At 35.8% G+C, this 26,188-nt stretch overlaps 1 protein-coding gene across 1 annotated transcript in view; it reads right to left on the bottom strand.

The window, feature by feature from the left end:
* Window positions 1-26,188, bottom strand: part of LOC150107636 (uncharacterized) — a 117,783-nt gene that overhangs the window by 19,709 nt on the left and 71,886 nt on the right. The gene's annotated exons all lie outside the window — the stretch shown is intronic.

Below are 26,188 nucleotides of genomic sequence, written 5' to 3'. Positions count from 1 at the left end.
AAGAGAGGCAGGTATTAGGAGAATTGGAAGTGAAAGAAACAGAGGTGTATCAGATGTTGGTTGGGTTAGATGTGAATAAGGCTGTGGGAATGGATGACATATCACCACGTATGCTTAAGGAATGTGAGCCACAGTTGGTTATGCCCTTGACTTGGTTATTTAATGAAAGTCTTGCAGTGGGTAGGATTCCTAAGGAGTGGAAAGAAAACAAAATAGTACCACTCCACAAGCATGGTTCTAAGACAGAAGTCTCCGATTATAGACCCAGTCTTTATAACTGCAGTTGTGGTCAAGGTGTTGGAGAGATTGGTAAGGAATAGAATACAGAGTTGGGTTGATGGGCATGGCATTCTTTATCATGGTCAGCATGGATTTGTAAAGGGTAGGTCCTGTTTCAGTAATTTACTTGCATTTTATGATAAGGTGATGAGTGTATTAGATAAGGGAGAATAATATACAGTGATATTCTTCGACTTTGCAAAAGTATTTGATAGATTACCACATGATAAGTTGGTGTACAAGCTGCAGAGGATGGGAATAGACAGTATATTTGTTAGACGAATCAGAGATTGGCTCTCTGAATGATACCAGCAGGTTGTGTATGATGGAGCAGTGTCTCAAAAAAGAAGGGTAACCAGTGGCATGCCTCAGGGATCTGTTCTTGGGCTTCCTGCTGTTTAATTTGTTTGTAAACAATATATCATGTGGACTGACTGGAGATTTTCAGTTATTTGATGATGATGCAAAGTTGGGAAGAATTATAAATAGCACTGCTGATGTTAATTCCCTTCAGGAAGATTTGAATAGATTTTTTACTTGGACAAAAGAGTGGATTTGTAGTTTTAATATCAATAAGTGCAAGGTGTTGCATTTTGGTGTGAAGATATCGATGGCAATACTGCAGGAAGTGGATGAGATTAGAGATTTGGGAGCGATGGTTGACAATAGACTGAAGTTTAGAGGGCATATTGCTAGTGTTGCAAAGGTTGCACATTGTAGTGATGCTATGATAAGAAGTACTTTAACATGCAAAGATAAGGAAGTGGTTGTGCCACTGTATAAGGCACTGGTCAGACCACACTTGGACTATTGTGCACAGATATGGTCACCTGGTCTTCAATGTGATGTGGAGATATTGGAGAGGTTACAGAGACGAGTGACTAAGACATTATCAGGAGTTTGGAATGCTGGCTATGGAGAGAGAGAGGGTGAAGAGATGTGGATTGCAGAGTTTGGTGGATAGGAGGAAGAGAGGTGATATGATAGAGACATTTAACTTAGTGAGAGGATTTTATCAGATTAATCCAGAGGGGATTATAAAAAGAGTAGAAGGTGAGAGGGGAAGAACCAGAGTTCATTCCTGGAAGTTATGTAAAAGTGTGGTAAAGAAGAGTGTGAGGAGTAGATTTTTTATATTGAGAATTGTCAGTGAATGGAATGCATTACCAGAATGTGTTGTTAATGCAAGGAGTATTAAGGACTTTAAGATTCTATATGATAAATATGTTGTCAGTTGAATAAACCTTCCACTATGAGTCTGTCAACTCTGTGGATGGTGTTTGAGAAAGAGAAAGAGTGATTATACATACAAATTTCTGCAATTGTTTATAAGGATTACTTGTAGGTGAGTGAGGCAAGTTAATCCCACCTACTTCGAAGCTTGGTTTAGCTTTTATGAATAGAGTGGGATTTAGCCTTCACTATTTGTGTTGTTGCTACTGTTTATATATGGGATGTAGGCATTGGATGCTAGTGATTTGTGATGTGTATATTAGTGTTAATGGTTTCTTAACTTTGTTGGTATATTTTCCAGAGTTTGTTTTTTAATGTTCTGTAGTTATCTACGTGTTTTAACTTTCTTGGTAGGTTGTTGAGTTGTGTGGGTATCTGATGTGATCTCACAAAAGAACCGTATGAGTTGTTGAAGGGTATTGGGATGTAGAGAGTTGTTGTAGGTCGTGTTATACGATATGTGTCTCTGTCGTTTCGATAGGTGATGTTGAAGTAATTCCTTGTTAATGTCATGTAGTGTTTCAGGTTTTTAATGCTCAGAATTCTGTGTATCGCCATGTGCTGCTTGTTGGATATTGGTTGTTGCGTGTAAGGTGTCCAGATCACTGTTGACACGATTTTCCTGTGTAGTGTTTCTAATTTTGTTAGGTGGCTGTTTGATGTATTTGCATAGACTGTTATTCCATATCTGAGTAGGGATTCGCAGATACCGTGATATAGGAGTTTTTTTATGTTGGGTGGAATAATGTCTTTAACTTGGAAGAGATTTGCTGCGATGATCCGGAGTTTGGTGTGTAGGTATTTTGTCCATTTAAGGTGGGAATCTATATAGAGACCGAGGTATTTTGCGTGTGTTACAGGTTTGATTTCGAAACATTGGCAGGTATTTTTGTTGTTAATGCAGCGGTATGTGTGACAATGTATCGATAGTGATGCAGGGCGTATGATTCTTGGGTTGTGTATTATCAACATCTGTGTTTTGGTGCCGTTGATTAGAATTGCATTTTGGTGGAAGTATGTTGTGATTTCGTTTAGGTCTTGTTGTGCTTTGTAGAGAGCTGTGTTAATGTCTGTTTGGATTGCTAGTAGTGCAGTGTCATCTGCGTATTGAAATATTTGACTTCTTATGGATATGTTATGAACATCGTTAATGTATATGTTGAATAAAGTGGGTGATAATATGGCACCTTGAGGTACACTGTGTTTTACTTGTATACTCCGACTGTAACATGTACCTATTTTTGTTACATGTGTTCTGTTTGAGAGGTAGTTTTTGAACCATGTATGCAGTGTTCCTCTTATACCTATTGAGTATAGTTTGGTGAGTAGTATGTCATGTTCAAGTGTGTCAAATGCTTTGGTTAGGTCCAGCAGTATAAGGACGGCGTACTTGTTTTTGTCGAGAGCTATGTTTATTGTGTCAGCGATGTCTTCTAATAAAGTAATGGTGCTTTTTGTTTTCTGAAAGCCGTATTGGTTTTGTGAGATGATGTTGTACTTCTATAAATAAGTTCTGTAGTCTGGTGTGTGTTATTTTTTCTAGAATTTTTGAGATGACTGGTAGTGTAGCTATTGGTCTGTAGTTCTGAGTATCGTTTCTTTTGCCGTGTTTGTATATTGGCGTAATTACTGCAGTTTTTAGTTGTTGTGGAATAATGCCTGTGTGGAATATTATGTTCACGAGTTTCAAAAGTATTGGATTTATTTGTTCAAAGTGTGTTATAAGGTCTGTGAGTCTTATTTTGTCTATTCCTGGAGTGGTCTTTGGTTTTAGTTTTAAGAGTGCTTCTTTCAGTTCCTGTTTTGTTATGGATGGAAAATACATTGTTTGTTGTTGACTTTGTGTCGGTAGTTTTTTGTTGATTGTTGGTAGTTTGTCTTTTTTGAGTTGTGTGATGTTGTTTGTGAAAGCATGGTTGAATGAGCCTGCTAGTTCCTCTTGGTTTGTGTCCTGACCAAAACTTTTTGCAATAAAATCTTGTGCCGAAGTTTTCTTTTTTCGGATAATAATAATAATAATAATAATGGGTTATAGTTAACTCACTGTTAACTATAACAATGAATTATAGTTAACAACACTATAATAAAAATTATTATAGTGTTGCTTCGAAGTTGCCATCCAACACATTTCAAGATTTACTGAAGTCTCATGAGTAAATGGCTAGATCCTGAAGATAGTGAAAGCAGAAATCTTCTTCCAAGTACATAAAACAAATAAAACAACTATAGACTTAATTAATTAATATTTATAACCAATCCAATGTTTCACCAGCTAAAGTTGGTATTAACAAACAATATTAGAGGTGTGGTAAATGAAAAGATGCACAAAGTTTGTTTTCTGGAAGCTAAAATGAATAGAGTAATTGAGATATTGGGAATGAGAAGTCAACATTAGTAATGGTAGTAAGGACAAATGACTTGACTGGGAACAAGGAGAATGTAAGTTTAGATATCAGGAGATTGTTGGGAAAAAAGATAATAGTGTGATAGGAAAAACAGTCAGTGTGTTGTCAAGGTATGACAGTGATGCGTTGAGGATTATGAATGATATGTTAGCAGAAATCTGTGAAGAGACAGGAGTGCAGTTTGTTAATGTATGGAATGACTTTCAAGGATGAATTGAACTGTATATAAGAGTGATGGACAGCATTTAAATGGTTTTAGTGACAGTCATCTGGAAAGACTGCTGGTGGAAGGGAAAGTAATGAGTGCAGAGGATGAATCTGAGCAATAAGAAGTGATGTGAAAGAGTAGGAGGACAAGGAAGGAGAGAGTGAAGTGTTGTTTATGAATGAAAAAGTGGGTGGCATGAGTATAGAGAACGAGATAATAAGTGTACAAGATTGGATTTGAAGAAGGTTGTGGGATAAGTAAGGAGAAAAGAAATAGCTCAAAGAAATTATGGAGAAGTCGCATCTAATAAGTGGTATCAGTGAAACTTGTTATAGATCCAGGAATAAGCTGTTATGTTTGTATATGAATACTAGAAGTATCAGAAACAAGGGACATGAAATGGTTGCATTGATTGAGCTTGTTCACCCAAAACTTGTTGGAATAAATGAGAGATTGTTGGATGATGATGACATCCTGAAGAAAAAGAGATGGAAGGGTATGATGTATTTTGTGAAGATAGAGTGGGTAAAAAGGGAGGTGGAGTGCTATTGATGATAGAAAAAGAGTTATGTCCATACAAGATACAGATTCAAGGGGAAAACAATGGCAGTGATTTTGAGGGGAGTATGGTGTGAGATAGAGGTGAATAGAATCATATACTATATTGGATGATGCTATACACTTGGTAATGTGGATGGTAGTGACAAGAAAACGTATAAGCAAATTAGCTAAGCAAATGGGAGAAAAAAAAGGTGATCATTATGGATGATTTTAATTATGGCAATATAGATTGGGATGACGAGATAGCGACTGAAACTAAAGAAAATGAATTTATTGAGTTTTTAAGGTACAACCACTTCAGGCAGTATGTAACAGAGGGCACACAAGGACTGAGGGTCTTGGATTTGATCATCTCATCAGAGGATGTTATTATAAATGAGGTGTGAACAGATTTGGTCACTGTGTTTTCACAATGACTAGGATATGTCAAAAAAGGGTCCAGAGAAGATTTTCAAAAGTGGTAACTGGTGTTTGGAATGTGGAGTATGAAGATAGATTGAAAAAATGTAATTTGCAAAGCCTCATGAATAGGAAAATGGGGGGGGGATATGATTAAAACATATAACTTGACCAAAGGTTGTTGCCAGGTTAACATAGAAGAAATTTTTCATAGTATGGGAGATGGGGTGGAACAAGAGGCCATTCCTGGAAACTCTATAAGGAGGGTGTGAGCACAAGTTTTTTTACATAGAGAGTGGAATGCCTCAGTGTATTGTGAATGTAGACACATTGAGAAATGAAGTCTTCAGCTATTTGGTGAAGAGTAAGGTATATAAAAAAAGGAAATGCAGTTATTATTTTCAGTGTCAATTGAAAACAATATCCTACAATGCACAGCATTTATTTTTTTTTTTACAAATTCTTGAAGTTCTGTTAATAAGCTGTATCATATCACAAAAATGTTATCCAGAAATCTATACTATGTTGAAGATCATAGGATGAATGTCGAGGAAGAGGCAGCACTATTCAAAATTCTCCATGAAACAGTTAGCCAATTTAGAGAAAAACAGAACATCCCATCACTACTCCTTTAATTTATTTGAACAATTTATTTCAATAACTGAAATAATCAGCTAATTATAAAATCAAAGAGATTGATAATATTGGGTGGGAAGTTTAATAATTTCAAGAAATTCAGTTAATTGGATTAAAAAATAAAAAAAAATTATATATATATATAAAAATATGTATATATAATATATCACTGCCCTTTCATGGTTTTCTTTATTTGTGGGAATAAAAAAAAAGGTCACATGGAGAGAGAGAGAGAGAGAGAGATCAGGTCAGTGGAGAGGATGGGGAACAGGTTGTTTTTCATTAAATTAAGGCAAATATTTAGCAGATACATGTTCAATTTGCAAATCTTCTGTTCAAATTCACAAGCACAAACTCCATGACAAATTTTTCTCTTCAAAAACTTGCTCAATGTCTTTGGATGATCTTCATTTATTGACTAGCAAACCTTTTGAAACCTTCTGTTTTTCATCATTTCTCCTTGTTGAAGATCAGCCAGATTGTAGTTGGTCTTCAGTTGCCACACTTCCATTTCTGAAATGGGAAAATCACTTGAAGACCTGCTTTTTTTGACAAGTCTTTAAGGACAACACTTTAGTCATCCTTAAAGGCTTGCCAAAGCATAACAATAGTTTCAGCTGCAGTTTTACCCAAAAGAAAACATAATTTCACACACACACACTGTTCTTCATGGTCAGCCATCACAAAATTGCCAAACTTGTTTGTAAGCACTAATTAAAAAGCAGCCAGAGAAACAAACCAGTTCACACAGGATGCTGCCACTTGCCAGACTGGCATGAAAAACTGCTCACTCACAATGCCAAGTGACATCATCCGTAACTAGAAAATGTGGACGTAGCACTTTCAGAATCCGGTTATTTTTAGGTACCCCCCCCCATACTTACCTGTCCATATTTGCACTCACAATCCACTGATTTTCACTGTGACTACAAATAAATGAAATGCTCATGTATACTATTAGCTCCCTCTATGCCATCACCGAAGTCCATATTTGCATATTAACTGTAAACAAGTATATGAGTGATACAAACAGTCATGTTACTCCAGCATTTACCTATGCATTATAATATAGACACCATTGCAAAATCTAATGCATTCTTTTATTCTTTACTAATGCATTTGTAATTCAAATCAAAAATAAAATTTTTTAAAAAAATTTGAATTTATTTATTCATTAAAACTCTTGGTATAATATTATGTTGTGTCGGAAAACGTGTCGATTCACTTTTAATGAGTCATCCCATTTCTGACCCAACATAAGGTAACGTTAAAAACCATGGATATGGACATGCTTATGCCTCCAGAGAAAAATGTGCATTTTGGTAATTCAGAACTATGTCTAACCATTTTTTTAGTAGATATTAAGTGAATTTTGAGAAACCCATAACTTAAATAGATAATGTTTGTGGATTATTTAACAAAGGAAAATTTTGTATAAATGCTGAAAGATGTATATAAGATGATATATGTATTGAGCCATGTCAAAAACAGTTCGGAGTCACGGTGACCAATTGGCCGCTGCTATGTGCATGATGTAGTCACCAAGAGAGGGCTCTCACATTAACTATATAGGCGTGTAATTCAATCAGGCTCTTATTTTTCTGTTCCTGGTTCCTGATCCAAGTGCTGGATAGCTGTGAAGCTTGCTGCCGTACCCAGCAACATTCTCCTGTTGCTGTGCGTGCCGTGTCGACCATAGCCACAACTGAGGAATGCGGCCAGAGTTCCAGAAAAGAGCAGTTGGTTGGCCATGCCAACGTATAAATCAGCGATGAGGTGAACCTTTTCGAAAGGAATAGAAGTATGTCGCAGATGCCATAAGAAATATATGGTGAGGAAACCCGGAAGTCTAATTAAGGAAGTCCCAACAACTACCAGAAAAGCAAGAACAGTAAGGTGCAAGTTTTCGTATTAAAATTGAATAATAACCAAAGAGGGTATAGGAACCAGAGGGTTAAGGAGCTCCATATAGTCAACTTCCACTTTGTATCTAAAGAACTGTATTCTTTTGGACATTTCTGTCTACGTCTAAAGAGCAAGTGACACCCTAAGCTTAAGCTGAGCTGGGAACCAAGGCTTCGGACTGTTTATGTTGGAAGAAACATTTATATCATTGTGTTAAATTTAAATTTGAATATTAACTGAATTTTGGGGGAGGATAAAGCCTGAGCATAAGAGAGAATATTGTTCCATGTGAATCTTGCAAGACAGAGTACGTCTGATATGCTACATATTAGGATTGTAGAATGTATCTATGTATATGTGTTATTCCTATATATAGGAACTGAGCAACTCTGTAGGAATTAATTGAGCCTGAACGTAGTTACACAAAGAAGAGTATGAGATCGCTAGAATAAGACTTTAAAGTAAACCTTTTGGATATGTTAATTTAAGAGGGGGGGGAGTTCAGGCTCTTTAGAATTGAAATTTCTAACTAAAGTGTATATATGTATTTGTCTAAATAAATGTATTTCTTTAATTCAAACCTCATGAGTCTGTCATTGTTCTGAGAATTGAGTTACCACTTGTTAAATTTCGGACCATGCATAAGTAATAGGGGAATCCAATAGCAACTGAGAAAGGGGGACCATGACTGTAGACCACTTGATCCCTATATTGTTTTTCAGCAGTTTTAAATTGTGTGTCAGAATTCAGTTGCTGGCTGGTGCAGTCGACTTAAAAGAATATAAATTTGTCGGCAACGGAATAGCTGAGAATAAGTAAGATAAGTAAATAATATAACTAATAATAACAGGGCTAGTAAGAAGACGTAACAATTACAATAATTATAATGAAGGAACATCAAACAAGAAATGTAATATATTTTACTGATTTCAATGAAGTTTAGCAAAACTACAAATGGCATATTCAGCTTTAAAATAGTCAGGGGTTGTTGAAAGGTAGATATACTGTTATTTGACATATAATAAATGAATAAATTATGAACAGTATAAGAAATATGTAACAAGCTTACTGTCTGTAAAGTTGAAAGATCTTTACATTTTATTTCTGAGAATCTTTTCACACTTCCTTTGGAAGATGTATAACTCTACACAAGAAAGAAAGAAAGAAAGAAAGAAAAGAAAGGTCTGTTATTTCTTGATAAAACTGTTATCATTCTATTGGAAAATTTAAATATATATTATAAATTTACAGTAATAATTCTGAGTCTAGTGTAGTTATTGCCTTAGATATGTTTTCTTTATTTAATAATTATTAAGTCATTACACCTACATACTAACTATTGCAATATGTTCATCTTATTTGTTAATGATATTTAACATAAAATGAAAAATTCAAGTAGCTGGAGTTTTTCATTTTCATTTATTAGATACTGTGAATGAATTCAATAACAGGTAGGATAGTTGATGTGAATGAGGCCTTCCTTGATTAGTCCCTGACTCCCTGAAGGTCTCTAGTAATAATAATAATAATATTAATATTTGTGAATGACTAGGGATACTGATGCCAAGTCCCTTCAGGAAGATCTAAACAAAGAGCTCGACTACCATTTTAATGTTAATGAGTACAAGGTTTTGCATGTTAGAGTGAAGAAGTGCAAAGCAGTATGTATTCTGTACTGATGAACTGTGTTCCATGAAGTGGTATGATTTGGGATCTGAGAGATGATGGTTAGTAGACACCTGAAGTTCAGAGGGAACATTGCAAAAGTCAAAGACTAGTCACACACAGCACATTATACTTGACGAGAAAGCATATTTTTGTTCAATCCTTTACCTAACTTTAAACCGAAACCCAAAAGTAACAACATATACCTATGCACCCAGTAAGACTTCAGATGAAAACTCCAAGAATGATTTCTACAATCAACACTTTCTCTACGCTGTCCCAACACACAATCTTCACATTGTAGGTGGAGATTTTAATGCACATATAGGATCAGATGTTTCAGGAATCACAAAAAAATATAGGGCCTTTCATGTACCACAATACAACAAATGAAAATGGATATCTTCTAGCTGAACTATGCAACCCTCATAACTTTGTCAATCTACAGAGCAAATTTCATGCAAACCTGAAAGAAAATGGACCTGGAAATATCCAAATGGAAGAAGATTACCAATTTATCATATTTTAAGAAATGGAAAGTGGGTGAGATCAGCTCAAAATTGTAAAGCTTACAACAGTGTAGAACTAAACTCCAATCACAGAATAGCAAGTGTGAATATAAAATTTCATCTCAGTGCTTTTAAACCTAAAACAAGAATAACAAATAAATATCACTGAAATGACCTAGCTCTTCCTATCATATAAACTCAGTATAAAGAAGCAGTGCAAAACAAACTAACAGAAGGCTCAGTGCTTGAAGAACCATTTCAAGCACTGAGCCTTCTGTTGGTTTGTTTTGCACTGTTGCTACTTGAAGAACCATTTCAGAGCTTTCCTCATATTATACGATCCATCCATGAAGCAGCAACACACACACCATTGAAGAATTGGTAAAGTGGAAAAATTGGGAAAAACATGGAGACAAAGAGCTCTAGCTACATTAACATCATCACAATGGAAAGCATAATAATACCAATATCCAAAAAAAGGCAATCTGAACACAGAGGAATTACACTACTTCCTACCACACTGAAAATTTATAACAAGATGCTTCTAAACTAAATTGAACCATATGCAACACTTCTACTCAAAAATCAAGTAGGTTTTTCGAAAAACAGAAGCACTGTTGAACACATCCACTGTCTCTTAGAAGGTTGCTAGAAGGGGCAAGACATAAAACCTTCCCTTAATCTTAAACTTCATATATTTCTCAACAGTTTAGATTCAGTCAACAGAGAAAGGATGTTCAAAATTCTCAGTTATTATGACATACCCTTGAAAATAATCAAAGCAATTGCAGAACCATACCAGAACTATCATGCAAAAGTAATAGTTAATGGACAGATGACTGAGAGCTTTCCTATTTCCACTGGAGTTCTTCAGGGAAACTGTTTAGCATTATATCTTTTTATTATTACCCTTGATTATGTTGTATTCAGACTCACAGGAATAAGTACCTTGAAGATTCGGCAGGACAAACCCACATAAGCAGTCTGTTTTGCAGATAATGTACTGATTAACTAGCATTTGGAATGCTCAAAACCACTTAAATAATTTATGTAAAAATGTAAAACTGATTGGGTTGCAGTCAACAGCAGTAAAACTAAAGTCCTAAAGAACAGAATAGAAGGACATATTAGGCTAAATGACCACATTCTTGATGAAGTAAATGATTTTCAGTCCCTTGGATCCTACACTGCGACTCTAACTAACATAGCATAAATAAAGCACAAAGCTCTTCAGTTCCATAAAAGTCTAACTAATATTTCGAAATCCAATTTCATTACCACAAATATCAAAAATTTGTGTGTACAAAACCACTAGACAAGCCATATTTACATGTGGTGCCCAGACATGAAACAGCACTACTCAATAGCTTTGGAACAGCATGCTTTTGAACAAAACTAGGATATACATGGCAAGATCACATTCCTAATATTGTCATTCTTGAAGAAATTCAGCAAAGACCTCTACTAGAAACAATTCAAAAAATGCAATATATATGGCAAGTTCTTTTTGAAGGCTTATGAACCATCTGATGTTTACCATTTGGCACAAAACTGAGCAACTTAGCTCCGTTTCTCAAGTTCCTTAGTATTGAAAGAGAGTTTTTGCTCTCTTAAGGTTTCTGCTTGGTCTCTGACGAAAAAACCAGTTTGAAACAGTTGTCAGGTCAGTGAAACTTTATCAAAATGGACCAATACGAGGTGAATATATGGATGCTTGGGCGTAGCGATCATGTCTCCTATTAGTCTGGCTAGGGCAACTCGTAAATGCCAGCGAGTGTATTCCAGTAAGCTCTTGGTCAAATTTCACATGAAACTTTTATAGTTTCTGTATTTGGCTGTGAAATAATGCTGGATTTAATATCCACTTGATTTTTATAATTTTTGCATCTCCAAACTGAAGCCTTTTAGCAAATAGCAAATTTTCATTTAATAGATTTTATCTCCATGAATTTTTGTTATATGATTATTTCTGCACATATTTCCCTATTCATAGATAAATAAATGACGATAAATCCTTTACCCATGCATGAGCAAAGAAAAGTTTGCACATGAAATATCTTCATGATTAGGTTACTTATATATAAAGACTATTGACATTATATGAAACTACCTCAGTATTTTATAATACACAGCATTATCCCCCCACCTTTGGATGTGTATTTTGCAATGCATTATGGGACAAGTCACTATCCAGAACAGTTTTGACTTTTACTGAGGTTCTTATCAGTAGAAAGTTAGATCTGGGGGAGATATTGAGTTAAATCTAATCATATTTTAAGAAATGGAAAGTGGGTGAGATCAGCTCAAAATTGTAAAGCTTACAACAGTATAGAACTAAACTCTGATCACAGAATAGCAAGTGTTAAAATGCAAATGTAGGAGTCATATTTTCCACACACAAGTAACAAAAAGGTACAAGGCATATCCAGAAAATAAGATCCATTCAGAATTTACTGCCAAATAAGATATGGGAGAGGGGTCATGCATGTGTGGTAGTATAGTGACTCATTAACTAGCTATTGATCATTTTACTGTGGTTTCGTTATTGTTTGTTGTCTTCTACGAATAATTTATGAGTACTGTGACAAAAAATTCCACCAGTTATGAGGTTTGTGGTGCGATAGTTTTTGTTGATAAAAAACAATAGTGCCACAAAAATTCACTTACGACTGTGTAAGGTTTACGAGCCTAATGTAATGAGTGTAATGAAAGTAAGGTTAGGCAATGGTGCCAATTGTTTGAAGAAATGCACAATAAAGTTCATGATGAAGAGCACAGTGGCCAGCCAAGTGCAGTGACAGACAATTTGGAAAGAGTGAACACAAAAATTCATGAGAATCATTGTTTTGCAATTACAGAACTTTTTTTTGAATTCTCAGAAGATTCACGCTCAGTCATTCATGAAACTGTGATAGAAAAGCTGGAGTATAAGAAATTATGTGCCAGACGGATCCCCAAAATGCTGACCAATCCCCAAAATGCATAAACAGGAACAAGTGGAGTTGGCTCAAAAATATAGGAGTGTTATGAAAATAAAAGGAATGATCTTTTTTCTCGTATCATGACTGGTGACAAAATGTGGATTTCATACACAAACGTCAAATCAAAACAACAATCAAATCAGTGGCACCAGTCATCATCTCATAAAGCAAAAAAAATTCAACCAGGTACTATCAGTCAAAAAATGATGGCCACTGTCTTCTGGCACCAAGAAAAAAAAAGGATCTTGCCATTGATTTTCTTCGGTACGGAACCACAATTAAGTTTTATATTCAATCTTCAACCAAATCATCTGTCACCATATTTGGCTGTCACCTGCATTCTTCATCATGAACACTATTACAGCTTTCTTTAAGCTGCAATTTGAAGGCATTGGGAAGCCTTCAACAGAGAAAGTAAAGGATAAAAGACTTGGATGAGCGCTACTATTTAGTTAGAGAAAGAGAGGAGAGAATTGGAGATATTCATCCCCTCTCTAATTCCAAGCGAGTGAACTTTCTGGAACAGATAAATGTCACATCTAGTAATGCAAAAAATAAAACTAAAGTTGATACACAAAAAGATAGATTCACAAGAAATGAGGAAGAAAGAAAAAAAAGGGGAAAAAGCTGAAGCTGGGTCAACAGACTCTCTAGACTCAGAATTATTAAAGAAACTTATCAGGCAGGAAGTGGAAAGACAACAATAGTCAATAATTGAAAAGCAGAAAAAAAGAATTAAGCTATTGGAAGAACTAAAACTTGGAAACTCTCATAATAAGTCACAAATGAGGTTGAGAACAAAGGAAAAGAGAAAGAAACCCTCCCCCACCCTCCCCTGATGTTACAACTGTAACAAGGTAGGACACTTTGTAAGAAACTGTTATAAACAAAGGAGATATACCTCAAGGGAGGGGGGGGGATGTAGACTATGACCCAAATAAAGTATGGATCAATTATTGCTAACTCCAAAAGTTGAACATGAAACAGAGCAAGTTTTTTCGTTGTGAAAGGAAAACGAAAGAATAGAAAGAAAAATTGAATGAGCGAAGGAAAGAAAATGAAGACATTAATCAAACAATAGGGATCCGAATCATCCTCAAGTCCTTCCATGGATGAAAACCTCAATAAGGAAGTCTTAACAAAGATTCACATGGATCAGGATGCTGCACAACTGGCCATTTAAGGGAAAGAAAGGAAAAAGGACAGAAGGAATGAGACCAACTGGATGACTAATCAGCAACCAAGGAAGGAGTTTTGCTTAATTATTAGTCGCACAAGGTTCAAGAGATACAAAACGAGGGTTGTCATAAACAAAAATGCGAGGCACTCAAATCTAGACATATTAATGACTTATGGGAGTAAAACAAACCTAGTGAGAAGAGAAAAACATTATAGTAAAAGGAAATTATGATCCTCTCCTGAAAAAAAGGGAGAAGAAAAAAACAAACAAAAAAAAGTTTTTTTTTTTTTGGAAAGATTGAGGCCTTTGTAAAATTTCGCAGAATAAGTGAATTTAGTTAACTTGTTGAGCTCGATTTTATAAGGATATCAAACCAAAATAATATAAAAAAATACTATGTATTAATTTTCTTTGAATGTAAATTAACTACTTTGTGAAATGTAATAGATATTACCTGTATAACTATAGTGTTTAAAAATAGAGGAAAGGGATTATGCCTTATTAATATAGTGAGTCAGCAAGAAATATAAAAGAAACTTCACAACAACTTGCAAACAAATTAAGCACCTAAAACAAAGATTTTCAGCAAGAGAGGACCCAAGGGACATCATTGCACCGGATGATAATTATGGACACTTTGGAGTAAGAACAAAGAATGAGAAAGATATTTAAGGGGCTGAAAGGGGGAGAAAAAGCATAGGAGGTAGGCTGGCTTTTGATCTTTTTTCAGCTGTATGGGAAGAGAAGAAATGAGGCAATGACTAGGAGATTTTGGCTGGAGGTTTGGTAGTTCGTACTTCCTGATGGTTTTTCGTCAGAGCTTTGTTGATGGTGAGTCTCCCTGAAGTTTTCCAGGTAGTTTCTGAGGCAAATCCACCAATGTGTCCGATGGATAAATGTCGAAGGTAAAATCAGAGGTTCTTCAGATGCCTACTAGTGTAGTCAACAGGCAGAGCCAGCAGAGGAAGAAAGAAGGAAGGATGTTATTTGTTATCGTTTGTTACTCAGGTCCAAACAATCGCGACGGTATACAGAGTACAGAAACATCCAAGTTAAAGAAAGAACTATCCAGATCAAGGCAAAGATTTGGGATGTCCCGATGGAAACTTTATTCGTGGTAAAGGACTGTTTATAAAGAAAACAACTGTGAGTAAACACATCATATCGATGTTTCCTGGATTGCAGATATGTAGAAATTGAACATATATGTTAAGCAAATGTCTGAGTTAAAGTTTTTGTGAAGTACTGAGTAGAATGTCAGAATGGCATAAATGAATAGGTTATATTTATATAAAGTAAATTTATGAAGTTAAGCCATGCTGGGAGAAACAGTTATTCCCCACTATTTGTCTAGTATGTATTGTAAAATACTAACTAGTGCGTTAGGATTGTGTGAACCAGAATCTGCATGTTTTATTGTGTTATATAGTTTCTGGAGTTAGCTATGCTGGGAGAAATAGTTATTCCCCACTATGTGTCTAGTTTGTAATCTCAATTTTTTTTTTTAAGTAGAATAAAATGCTTTGTTTGAATGACAATTTGATCTGATCATTGCCAATGCATTATCATAAAAAAATTAATGACCTATGTGTGTTAGTTAGATATTGCCACGACTTGCTGTATGGTTAAGAAAACTTTGACTAGATTTTGCCTTTATTCCATTTCATTAATTTCTCACTCTCTATTACTCTGCCTGTCTGGTGCAATCATAAATCAAATAAATTTGTCAGGCTGAAGAGTGTGAGAAATTGAATATACCGCATTCATATAGCTGGCATTAGCTAGAATCAGAGTCTGCTTTGTGTGTGTGTGGAACAAAGGGCAAGGGCAGGAAGAAATAGGTAGAACAAAATTTAAGATAGAGAAGTTTAGTGAACTAAACATATCGTAAACAAATTTTACTTTAAACTGGCATAGTCAATGGAATAAGAACAACAAAGGGCAAAATAAATCAAGTAATTGAGTAAAGGCCAATAATAAAAAAGTTAATAGTAATAATATAAGAACAAATAAGATTTTTATGACTCAGCCAGTAGGTTAATAATAAGTGATAATTACAATATTTTACATTATTATCTTTCATGGGCAGTGCAAATTTGCTAAAGGAAGGTTAAGGTGACAGCAGCATTTTATGTGGGAGATGGATACACAGTAGTATACTTAGACTTTGCAAAGGCTTTTGATAGATTACTGCATGATAAGTTGATAGTCAAACTAGAGTGGATGGGGGTTGGATATTAGACTAGTGCATTGGATTGGAGATTGGATGTTTGATAGTTATCAACAAGATGTGTATGAGGGGAACAATATCCCGGAAGAGAAAAGTCACTAGTGTGTGCCTCCGAGGTCTGTTTTAGGACCATTGCTATTTAACTTGTATGTTAATGATATTGGGTAAGATTTGAATGGGGGATATTTAGTTAGCAGATGATGCAAAGTTAGTACAATAGATGTTGTGGCCTTATAAAGAAGACTTGAATAGATTGAGTGAATGGGCACAGGAGTGGGAATACCATTCATTGTTGTTGCAAAATGCCTTCTTCTTCTTAATCCTTCCTCTTCTACCTTTTACAATGTCAAAGTTTTTTATTCTTACAACTGTCTCAAGGATAAGGTGGTTGGTCCTATGCTTTCCGGTGTGCCCTATGTCTGTAAATGCATGTGTTCACAGGGTTAGTTTGACTGTGTTGGAGAACTTAAAACCCGAGTTTCTGGGTGAAAAAAACCCCCTGCCTCCGTATGAGACTGGCTAACTCACCTTCCATCGAAAGAGACCAGATAAAGGTTCCTCATGTCACTGAGGGGAATTAAACCCAGGTTTTTCCGACCCAAGGGCTTTGTCTGTAACGACTGAGCTAAGGAGGTTCAGTTGCAAAATGTAAGGTTTTAAAATTTGGAAAACAGAGATGGGCTGTTCATAACTTATTTTAATGGTATAAACAACATCAAACAAATTATTTTATAAAAAAATATGTTTATTAATTGGCTTATATTTCACTGGATTTCAAACCAGTGAACAAAGCAACATGTTATAGTTTATACATGAAATAAGTAAGTTAAACAATTCAAATTATAACGGACAAAAGATCTAAAGTCCTATTTTAGTGATCTCTAATGTTGTTAACAAAAGAAGTATTACAGCTATGTAGGGGTTGTGATCTTAAGATAACAGTCTCCCAAATTTTTAGCAAATTAATGCAACCATATTTGTTCAGGTTAGGAGAATGCTTCATAGTCATGGCTGACTCTAAAAATAATCTTTGTCATCTGTAATGACTTCTAAATAGCACATCGTTTTTTTTTTTCTTCTAATCCTGTGTGAAGGGTTGTCCAAGGTGTGGTTTGCCAGTTCTGATTTGTCATAATAATGGCAGCGAATGTATTTTTTATGAAGGTGGATGTTAACAGATCTTTCTGTTCACCCACAGCAGGCCAAGTAAACTATAACATGCTGCTTTGTGCTCTGAAGATGCTGTAATAAATTTAGTTTAATCCTTTATCCAAGTGTGAGCAAACAAAGTTTGCGCCTGAAAGTATCTTCACGACTGAGGTCAGGTAGTACAACACCGGGCAACTCGTAGCAAAGGTAGACCAAGTTAACATCACTCCAATCTCAGTATCTCCCATAATGCAAAACACATATCCTTGCGGATATGTATAATGTTATGCATTAAGGGAAGGGCCACTACCCAGACAAGTTTCGACCTTTATTGAGGTCTCTTCAGTGGGAGCCAGGCCTAGACATGGAGATACCAGGCAGAAGCAATAGCGAGGTCATCTCTTTACCTATAGGAGTTGCCAAAAGGTGTGCCACCTTTTTATTAAATTACTCTGGATTTAGAGAAAGATGTTGAAAGTTTATTTTTCACTTGGTTAGACTATAATAAATTTAGTTTAATCCTTTATCCAAGTGTGAGCAAACAAAGTTGGTGCCTGAAAGTATCTTCAGGACTGGGGTGGTAGTACAACACCGGGCAGCAAAGGTGGACCAAGCTAAACATCACTCCTATCTCAGTATCTCCCATAATGCAAAACACATATCCTTGCAGATATGTATAATGTTATGCATTCAACATCTTTCTCTAAATCCAGAGTAATTTAATAAAAAGGTGGCATACCTTTTGGCAACTCCTATAGGTAAAGAGATGACCTCGCTATTGCTTCTGCCTGGTATCTCCACGTCTGGGCCTGGCTCCCACTGAAGAGACCTCAATAAAGGTCGAAACTAGTCTGGGTAGTGGCCCTACCCTTAATGCATAACATTATACATATCCGCAAGGATATGTGTTTTGCATTATGGGAGATACTGAGATAGGAGTGATGTTAGCTTGGTCCACCTTTGCTACGAGTTGCCCGGTGTTGTACTACCTGACCCCAGTCCTGAAGATACTTTCAGGCACAAACTTTGTTTGCTCACACTTGGATAAAGGATTAAACTAAATTTATTATAGTCTAACCAAGTGAAAAATAAACTTTCAACATCTTTCTCTAAATCCAGAGTAATTTAATAAAAAGGTGGCACACCTTTCGGCAACTCCTATAGATAAAGAGATGACCTCGCTATTGCTTCTGCCTGGTGTCTCCACGTCTGGGCCTGGCTCCCACTGAAGAGACCTCAATAAAGGTCGAAACTTGTCTGGGTAGTAGCCCTTCCCTTAATGCATAACATTATACATATCCACAAGGATATGTATTTTGCATTATGGGAGATACTGAGATAGGAGTGATGTTAGCTTGGTCCATCTTTGCTACGAGTTGCCTAGTGTTGTACTACCTGACCCCAGTCCAAAGATACTTTCTGGTGCAAACTTTGTTTGCTCACACTTGGATAAAGGATTAAACTAAATTTATTATAGTCTAACCAAGTGAAAATTAAATTTTCAACATCTGAAGATGTTGGTTTGAAATCCAGCAAAATATAAGCCAGTTATTAAGCACCTTTTTTTATAAAATAGTTATTTAGTGTTGTTAATACTGTTAAAATAATTTATGAATAATGTTCAACACCTAAGCTTGTCTATTAGATTAAAGATGGGATGTAGAATTTGCTCTTGGTGGGATCTATTGTTTGAAGTAGAGGAAATAAGAGATCTTGGGGTGATGATAGTTAAGGATCTAAAATTTAGAGGACACAGTGCCAAAATTGTGAGGACAACACAATGAATTCTGGCAATAATGCAGAGGACACTGACTTATAGAAGTAAGAAGATTCTGGTTCTAGTGTATAAGGCTCTTCTTACTTCTTCTTCAAGTCAGTGTCCTCTGCATCATTGCCAGAATTCATTGTGTTGTCCTCACAATTTTGGTACTATGTCCTCTATCCTTATCATCATCACATTTCCAAACTTTTTTCATATTCAACAAAGGTTGAGACATACAGCTTGCAGAGTCTAGTGAATAGGAGGAAGAGGGATGATATGAAAGAGATGTACAAGTTGTGATGGGTTGTTATAAGATTAACGTTGAAGAGGGTTTTCATAAAATTGTGAAGGATTGGGGGAGAACAAGAGAGCATCCCTGGAAGCTATATAAGGAGAGTATTAACAAGGGGGTGTAAAGTAGATTTTCTGCATGGAAAGTTGGGAATGATTGGAATACTTGCATGAGAGCATGGTGTCTGCAGAGAATTTGAATGTGTTTAAGGCATGGTATGATAAGCTGTGTATGACAAAAGGGACCTCCTACATGAGTCTTTGACTCCATGGAGTCTTAGGATAATAATAATAACTAGCAATATAGTTTATGACCAATAGTTGGCAAGGAAGAAGTAACAAGATCATTCAAAACTGTTTTGCTCATAGTGGTTTTAAGCATTCAATCATTGATATGCCAGATATAGCTGATTAATGAAAATGCTCCATTAGGCATGAACTACATCAGAAACTATGAAGCATTTGGTCCTACTGATTGTCATCTTTGATATAATGAAAATGAGAATTTTTGAGGAGAAAATTGAAGCAAAGCATTAGAGGACATTAAAAGAAAAAGAAAGAGATGAATATGACACTCCCAAGCTTGACAAGTGACTACCCAGGACATCAGAAAATTTATTACTGGATTTTTTGTATACCAATGCTAGAAGCATTCGAAATAAGAGAGAAGAATTTTTGGCATTAGTCAGTGAAATCTCACCAAAAGTTGTAGGCATTAGTGAAACTTGGCTGTCAGCAGAAGATGTGGTCACTGGAATTGAATGTGATGGGTACAGTATTTTCAGGGAGGATAGAGAAGATAGAACAGGAGGAGGAGTACTGTTGATGATAGCTGATTTGTTGCAGCCAAAGAAAGTAGTATATCATGATGATAGACATTTGAATGAGAGTTCATTTGAGGCAGTCTGGTGCGAAATAGTGACCAACGCAACCAAATATACAGTTGGATGCTGCTATAGGCCAGGGAGTACGGGGGGAGATATTGAATTCATGCATCAGCAACTTAGTGCAATGAGTGAAGGCTTAGTGATTATTATGGGGGATTTTAATTATGGTGATATCAATTGGAAGGAGGAAATATCACGTAGCAAAAAGGAAATGGAGTTCATACATCTTCTACGAGATAATTACTTGAAACAGCATGTAACTGAAGGGACACGTGGTGTGAGAGTGTTGGACCTGGTTATTGGTTCAGAGGTTATATGCATAAGTAAGGTGTTCTCGTTACCTCCAGTTGGTGAAAGCGATCATGTGGTATTGACTTGGGAGGTTGCAAAATCTGTGGATTTTTCTATTAAGAAGGGGTATGTACGGAACTACAGGTTAGGCAATTATAACAAGCTTCGGAGTGAGCTTGCAGCCATCCCATGGCAGAACATATTGCAAGGGAAAGATGTTAGCAGTGCTTGGGATAAAATCAGCGGGTATCTGAGGAAAGCAATATCAGATTGTGTCCCCATGGTCAGGAGGTCAAACAAGGCAGGCATTAGATGGATGAGCAGTAGTATCAAGCTTGAACTGCAAAAAAAAAAAAAAGAAAATGTTATGGAGAATTTACAAGGAGAAGGGCGATCAGGACACCCATGAGCAGTACAAGGCTCAAGCTAGGAAGGTTACCAGCATAGTAAGAAAAGCTAAATCAGATTATGAGAAGACCTTAGCCAAAGAGATCAAGGGTAATCCCAAAGAGTTCTTCCGCTATGTGGCAAGTAAGAGGAAGAATGACTTCGGAAGGATAACCTTAGTGGGTGCTGATGGTATTGAAGTGACAAAATCAGATGTAATAGTCGAGTTACTGAGTGATCACTTCTCGAAAGTCTATCACCCAAGTGAGGATATCTCTACACCTATAGCAATACCAAATGTGAGAATTGAAGCTAAAGAATCAGAGGTATTAAATATATTGCAAAACTTAAATGCAAACACTGCAGTAGGCTTAGATGGAATATCAGCTCGGGTGTTGCGTGAATGTGCAAATGAATTGTCAACCCCTCTTACCTGGATATTTAATTTAAGTTTGAACTCTGGTATGGTCCCTAGGGAGTGGAAGTTAGGCAAAGTGGTTCCTTTGCATAAGGGTGGCTCTAAAACTGCGGTATTGAATTACAGACCAATCACCATCTCAGGAGTAGTGGTAAAAGTATTGGGAAAAGTTGGTTAAAGACAAAATTCAAGAATGGGTGGATCAGGATATGATACGTTATAGAGGCCAACATGGTTTTGTTAAAGGTAGATCCTGCCTTAGCAATCTATTAACTATTCATAATAGAATAACATCTGAGTTGGACAAAGGAACTGGCTACACAGTGGTACTTCTGGATTTTGCTAAGGCTTTTGACAGGATACCCCATAGAACACTGTTACGCAAATTGGAGCAGATGGGAATGGATATTAAATTGGTGATATGGATAGGAGAATGGCTCAGGGAGAGATACCATAAGATGGTGTATGGAGGAGCCGAGTCCAGAATGAGGCAGGTGACCAGTGGTGTGCCTCAGGGCTCTGTGCTTGGGCCAATGTTGTTTAATTTGTATATAAATGATATAGGAAATGGCTTAAAGGGAGATATTCAGTTGTTTGCTGATGATGCAAAGTTGTGTAGTGCAATAAAAAATCAAGCTGATGTTGAAAGTTTGCAGGAGGATTTAAATAAGCTGGTAAAATGGGCAAAAGAAAATGGATGTCAGTTCAATGTGGAAAAGTGTAAAGTCATGCATTTTGGGATTAAAAGATTACCAGCTGTGTACTACATCGATGGAAAGGTACTCCAAGAGATTGATGAGGCTAGGGACTTAGGGGTATTGGTAGATAGGGAGATGAAGTTCAGAGAACACATTGCTAAGGTGTCCAAGATTGCACATAGGATTACTTGGTTGTTGAGGAACACACTGACATCCAGAGATAAAGAGGTTATTATTCCCCTTTATAAAGCATTGATACTTCCACATTTGGATTACTGTGCTCAGGTCTGGTCACCTGGATTCCTTGGAGATGAGGAGGCTGTGGAGAGGGTTCAGAGAAGAGTGACCAAGTTGGTGAGTGATATAAAAAATGCTCCCTACATTGATAGATTGAGAGCTTGTGGATTGCAGAGATTGGTTGATAGGCGAAGAAGAGGGGATATGATAGAAACATTCAAATTACTAAAAGGTTTTTATAGGATTGATGCAGGGGAAATGTTTCAGCTGTGTGATAGTGATGGAAGAACAAGAGGCCATCTCTGGAAATTAAAGAAGAGTGTGGTTAACAAAGGTGTCAGAACAAGGTTTTTTGCCTGGAGGGTGGTGAATGAGTGGAATTCATTGCCTGACTTAGTTGTGAGCTCTTTGTCTGTAAATGAATTCAAGAAGAGATATGACAGATATTGTTTTGCTAGTTTGGGTCTCCCGCGATGAGTCTACTGACTCCATGGAGATACCCGTAATAATAATAATAATAATAATAATAATTACAACTCCTTTTCAAGCAGGAAAGCAATATTATATCTGCTCTAAATACCCGCGCTGATTTTTTTTAATTGCAGTCAATCAAAAAAAAAAAAAATTACAGGCTACACTCAATTAATTCCTATAATCAGTCAGTAATTTCTAAGAACTGCATGTGTGTTTAGTATGTATATAAATGAAATTATTTTTATGAGAAATAGTTTACTTTAATTAAAGTCAATTGTTTAAGTTTATCTATAAATCAGTAATTTTGTTATGCGATAAACAAAAATCTTGACTTAAACTTGTTTTCTTATGTACATACATCTTTTAAACTAATGACATGCAACTTTGTTTAATTGGAACAGCTGCTTAATTGGGCCAAATTATGCTATTCCCGGTGTGGCTCAATTAACTGGAATTCACTGTGTGTGTGTGTGTGTGTGTGTGTGTGTGTGTGTGTGTGTGTGTGTGTGTGTGTGTGTGTGTATATACATATACATATATATATATATAATATTATTATTATTATTGTGGGGGGGACCATCTGTGAAGTCTGAAGACTCGTTAAGAGAGGCCCACACCACCCATTATTCACACAATACTTATCACGTCACTTCTTAAATTCATTCACTAACAAATCATTCACAAATCATTCTAGTGACTCGTTCCATTCATTCACCACTCTATGCAAAAAATTCAATCCTCATGTCCTCATTAACCATAACATTTACCAAAAGTGACCACTTGTTCTCTCTTGCCAAGTACTAAAAACAACTTCAATATATATGCTACGATTAAAGTGATAAATCCGGTTATTATTAATAATTACCGGTTAAAGTGAATAATTTCTAGAGGAGTCTGGTAAATGTAATAAAAACATGTTTATAGGTTTTATATATAAGATTTCATTCTCAATAGAAATTATAACAGCTTAAGTTAGGTTAAATTAGGTTAGTGTATAATTAAAAAAGTAAGGAAAGTACTTCTTTTGCACTTAATGCAATCAGAAATCATTATAAACTAACCTAACCTAACCTTTATCGGTTGGAAATCATTATAAACTAACCTCACCTTTACTGGTTAGGTTAGTTTATAATGAAAAAAGTAAGGAAAGTACTTCTTTTGCACTCAGTGAAATCAGAAATCATTATAACCTAGCCTAAACTAACCTTGATGTTGCATGTTGAACCAGAGTGTAGTCGTAGTTTGACGTGGACAGATTAATGGGGATGAAAGATAAACGTTGTTGTGGGCAAAGCTTAATGATTTTGGGCAGATAAATGGGGATAACAAATAAAAGTTGCTGTGGGCAGATGAATGAGGATAATTGAAAAACGTCATTGCTGTACCTCTTTCCTCATCAATGGACAAAAACACTGATCAGTTCTTCTGTGATTTATTTATTATCTCCATTCATCTGCCCACAACAACTTTTATATGTTATCCCCCATTTATCTGCCCGCAATCATTAAGCTCGGCACACAACAACGTTTATCTTTCATCCCCATTAATCTGCCCACGACAAACTATGACTACACTCTGGTTCGACATGCGACATCAAGGTTAGTTTATAATGATTTCTGATTTCATTGAGTGCAAAAGAAGTACTTTACTTACTTTTTTTCATTATAAACTAACCTAACCTAAACTAACCTAACCAATAAAGGTTAGGTTAGTTTATAATGATTTCATTGAGTACAAAATAAGTACTTTCCTTACTTTTTTCATTATAAACTAACCTTACCTAACCTAAGCTGTTATAATTTCTATTGAGAATGAAAGCCTATATACAAAACCTATAAACATGTTTTTATTACATTTACAAGACTCCTCTAGGAATTATTCACTTTAACCGTTAAAGTGATTAATTCTAATTATTCACTTTAACCGGTAAATATTAATAATAACCGGATTTATCACTTTAACCATAATATATATATATATATTTTAACCATAACCATACTTTAACCATAACATATATATATATATCTTCTGTCTCTTAATTATATTCCAACTATTTCATCTTTCCTGCCTATCAACTAAACTTCGTAATTTATAAACTTTCAATGTATCCTCCTAAAGGGCACTTCACATCCAAAGAAACTCAGGTTACCAAATCTATGCACAATAATCCAGGGATAATAACCTCCTTATATCTATAAATAAGCATGTGTGTGTATTCTAAACATTCAAGTGATCGAGCCATTTTGTCCATTTTTGCAATATGCCCTCTGAACTTCAATTTCATTTCCAGAGTCCAGTTCCATCAATGTAATACACAGCTTATAATCTTTTTATCCACAAGTCCTTATTCTTACATTTTGCCACATTAAATTTGCAACCAGTATTCTCTGTCAATACTGTCAGGCTATTAGGATTATTCTGCAAGATCTCTGCATCACATTCATTAGCTACCCCCCCCCCCACCATTTTGTATCAGTGGCAAACAAATGTATATTCCTTCTCAAATCATCTCCCATATATTTCATGCACAAATTAAATAACAATGGCCCAAGTACAGAACTCTGTGGTACACTGCAGGTTACCTGCCTTTGCTTGGACTACCATATACTACCTTTCTAATTAGTCATCTATTTCTGTCCATTCATCACCTCTTATCTATACCACTAGCTTCACATTTATCTCCATAATGGCAAAAGCAAGAAAATAATAATAACTGGAATAAAATATGTTGCTGGATGTGAGCAAATGGGCAGCTGCCCACAAGTTTTTTCAGAAAATTTTGCACTTGCTTATTGTCATTCTTGATTGGAATATGTAAATAAAATAGCTGCATGAAGCCTATTAGTATAGTGAAATCGACATGCTAGGATGAGGGTCTGCAATGATAATTTCAGAACAATGTGATTAAATGTATTTATTATTTACTAATCTGCATATAAGAAAAGTCTTCATATTTCTTTTTTCTGGGGGGGGTTACACAATTTTGGTAATTTAGTTTAATTGAAGAATAGTCCATTTATGTAAAAGCTGTTTAGCTCAGTGGAAATGGTAATTGCATACTCTGCGCTAGGTCATCCCCGAAGATAAACTTAAGTTCAAGCCTAGTTGTCGATTGGAGGAACTTTTCTAAGCCTTTCTTTGAAAAGTTCCCAAATTAGTCGATCTCTGGAATGGGCAAGCAGGTTTTTTCCCTGGAAACTCAGGTTTTTTATCCCATAAACTCAAGAAAATCAACTGTAGAATCCACATTATTTTAGACAGTAACATATCCTGTTAGGGTTAGGTACCAAGAGATGGCAGCATTTGTTTGCCTGTCCCTTCATCAGTTGTCACTTATAATTAGTGACAGTCATGGACCAATTATCTCCGATTGTCTATCAGTGGAGATTGAACTGCCCACTCA

Source organism: Typopeltis vanoorti, chromosome 4 (assembly GCF_054136105.1).
Source record: "Typopeltis vanoorti isolate ZY-2024b chromosome 4, IOZ_Tvanoo_1.0, whole genome shotgun sequence".
In the NCBI taxonomy this organism is placed as follows: domain Eukaryota; kingdom Metazoa; phylum Arthropoda; class Arachnida; order Uropygi; family Thelyphonidae; genus Typopeltis; species Typopeltis vanoorti.
This window is presented reverse-complemented; position numbering and strand designations above follow the sequence as displayed.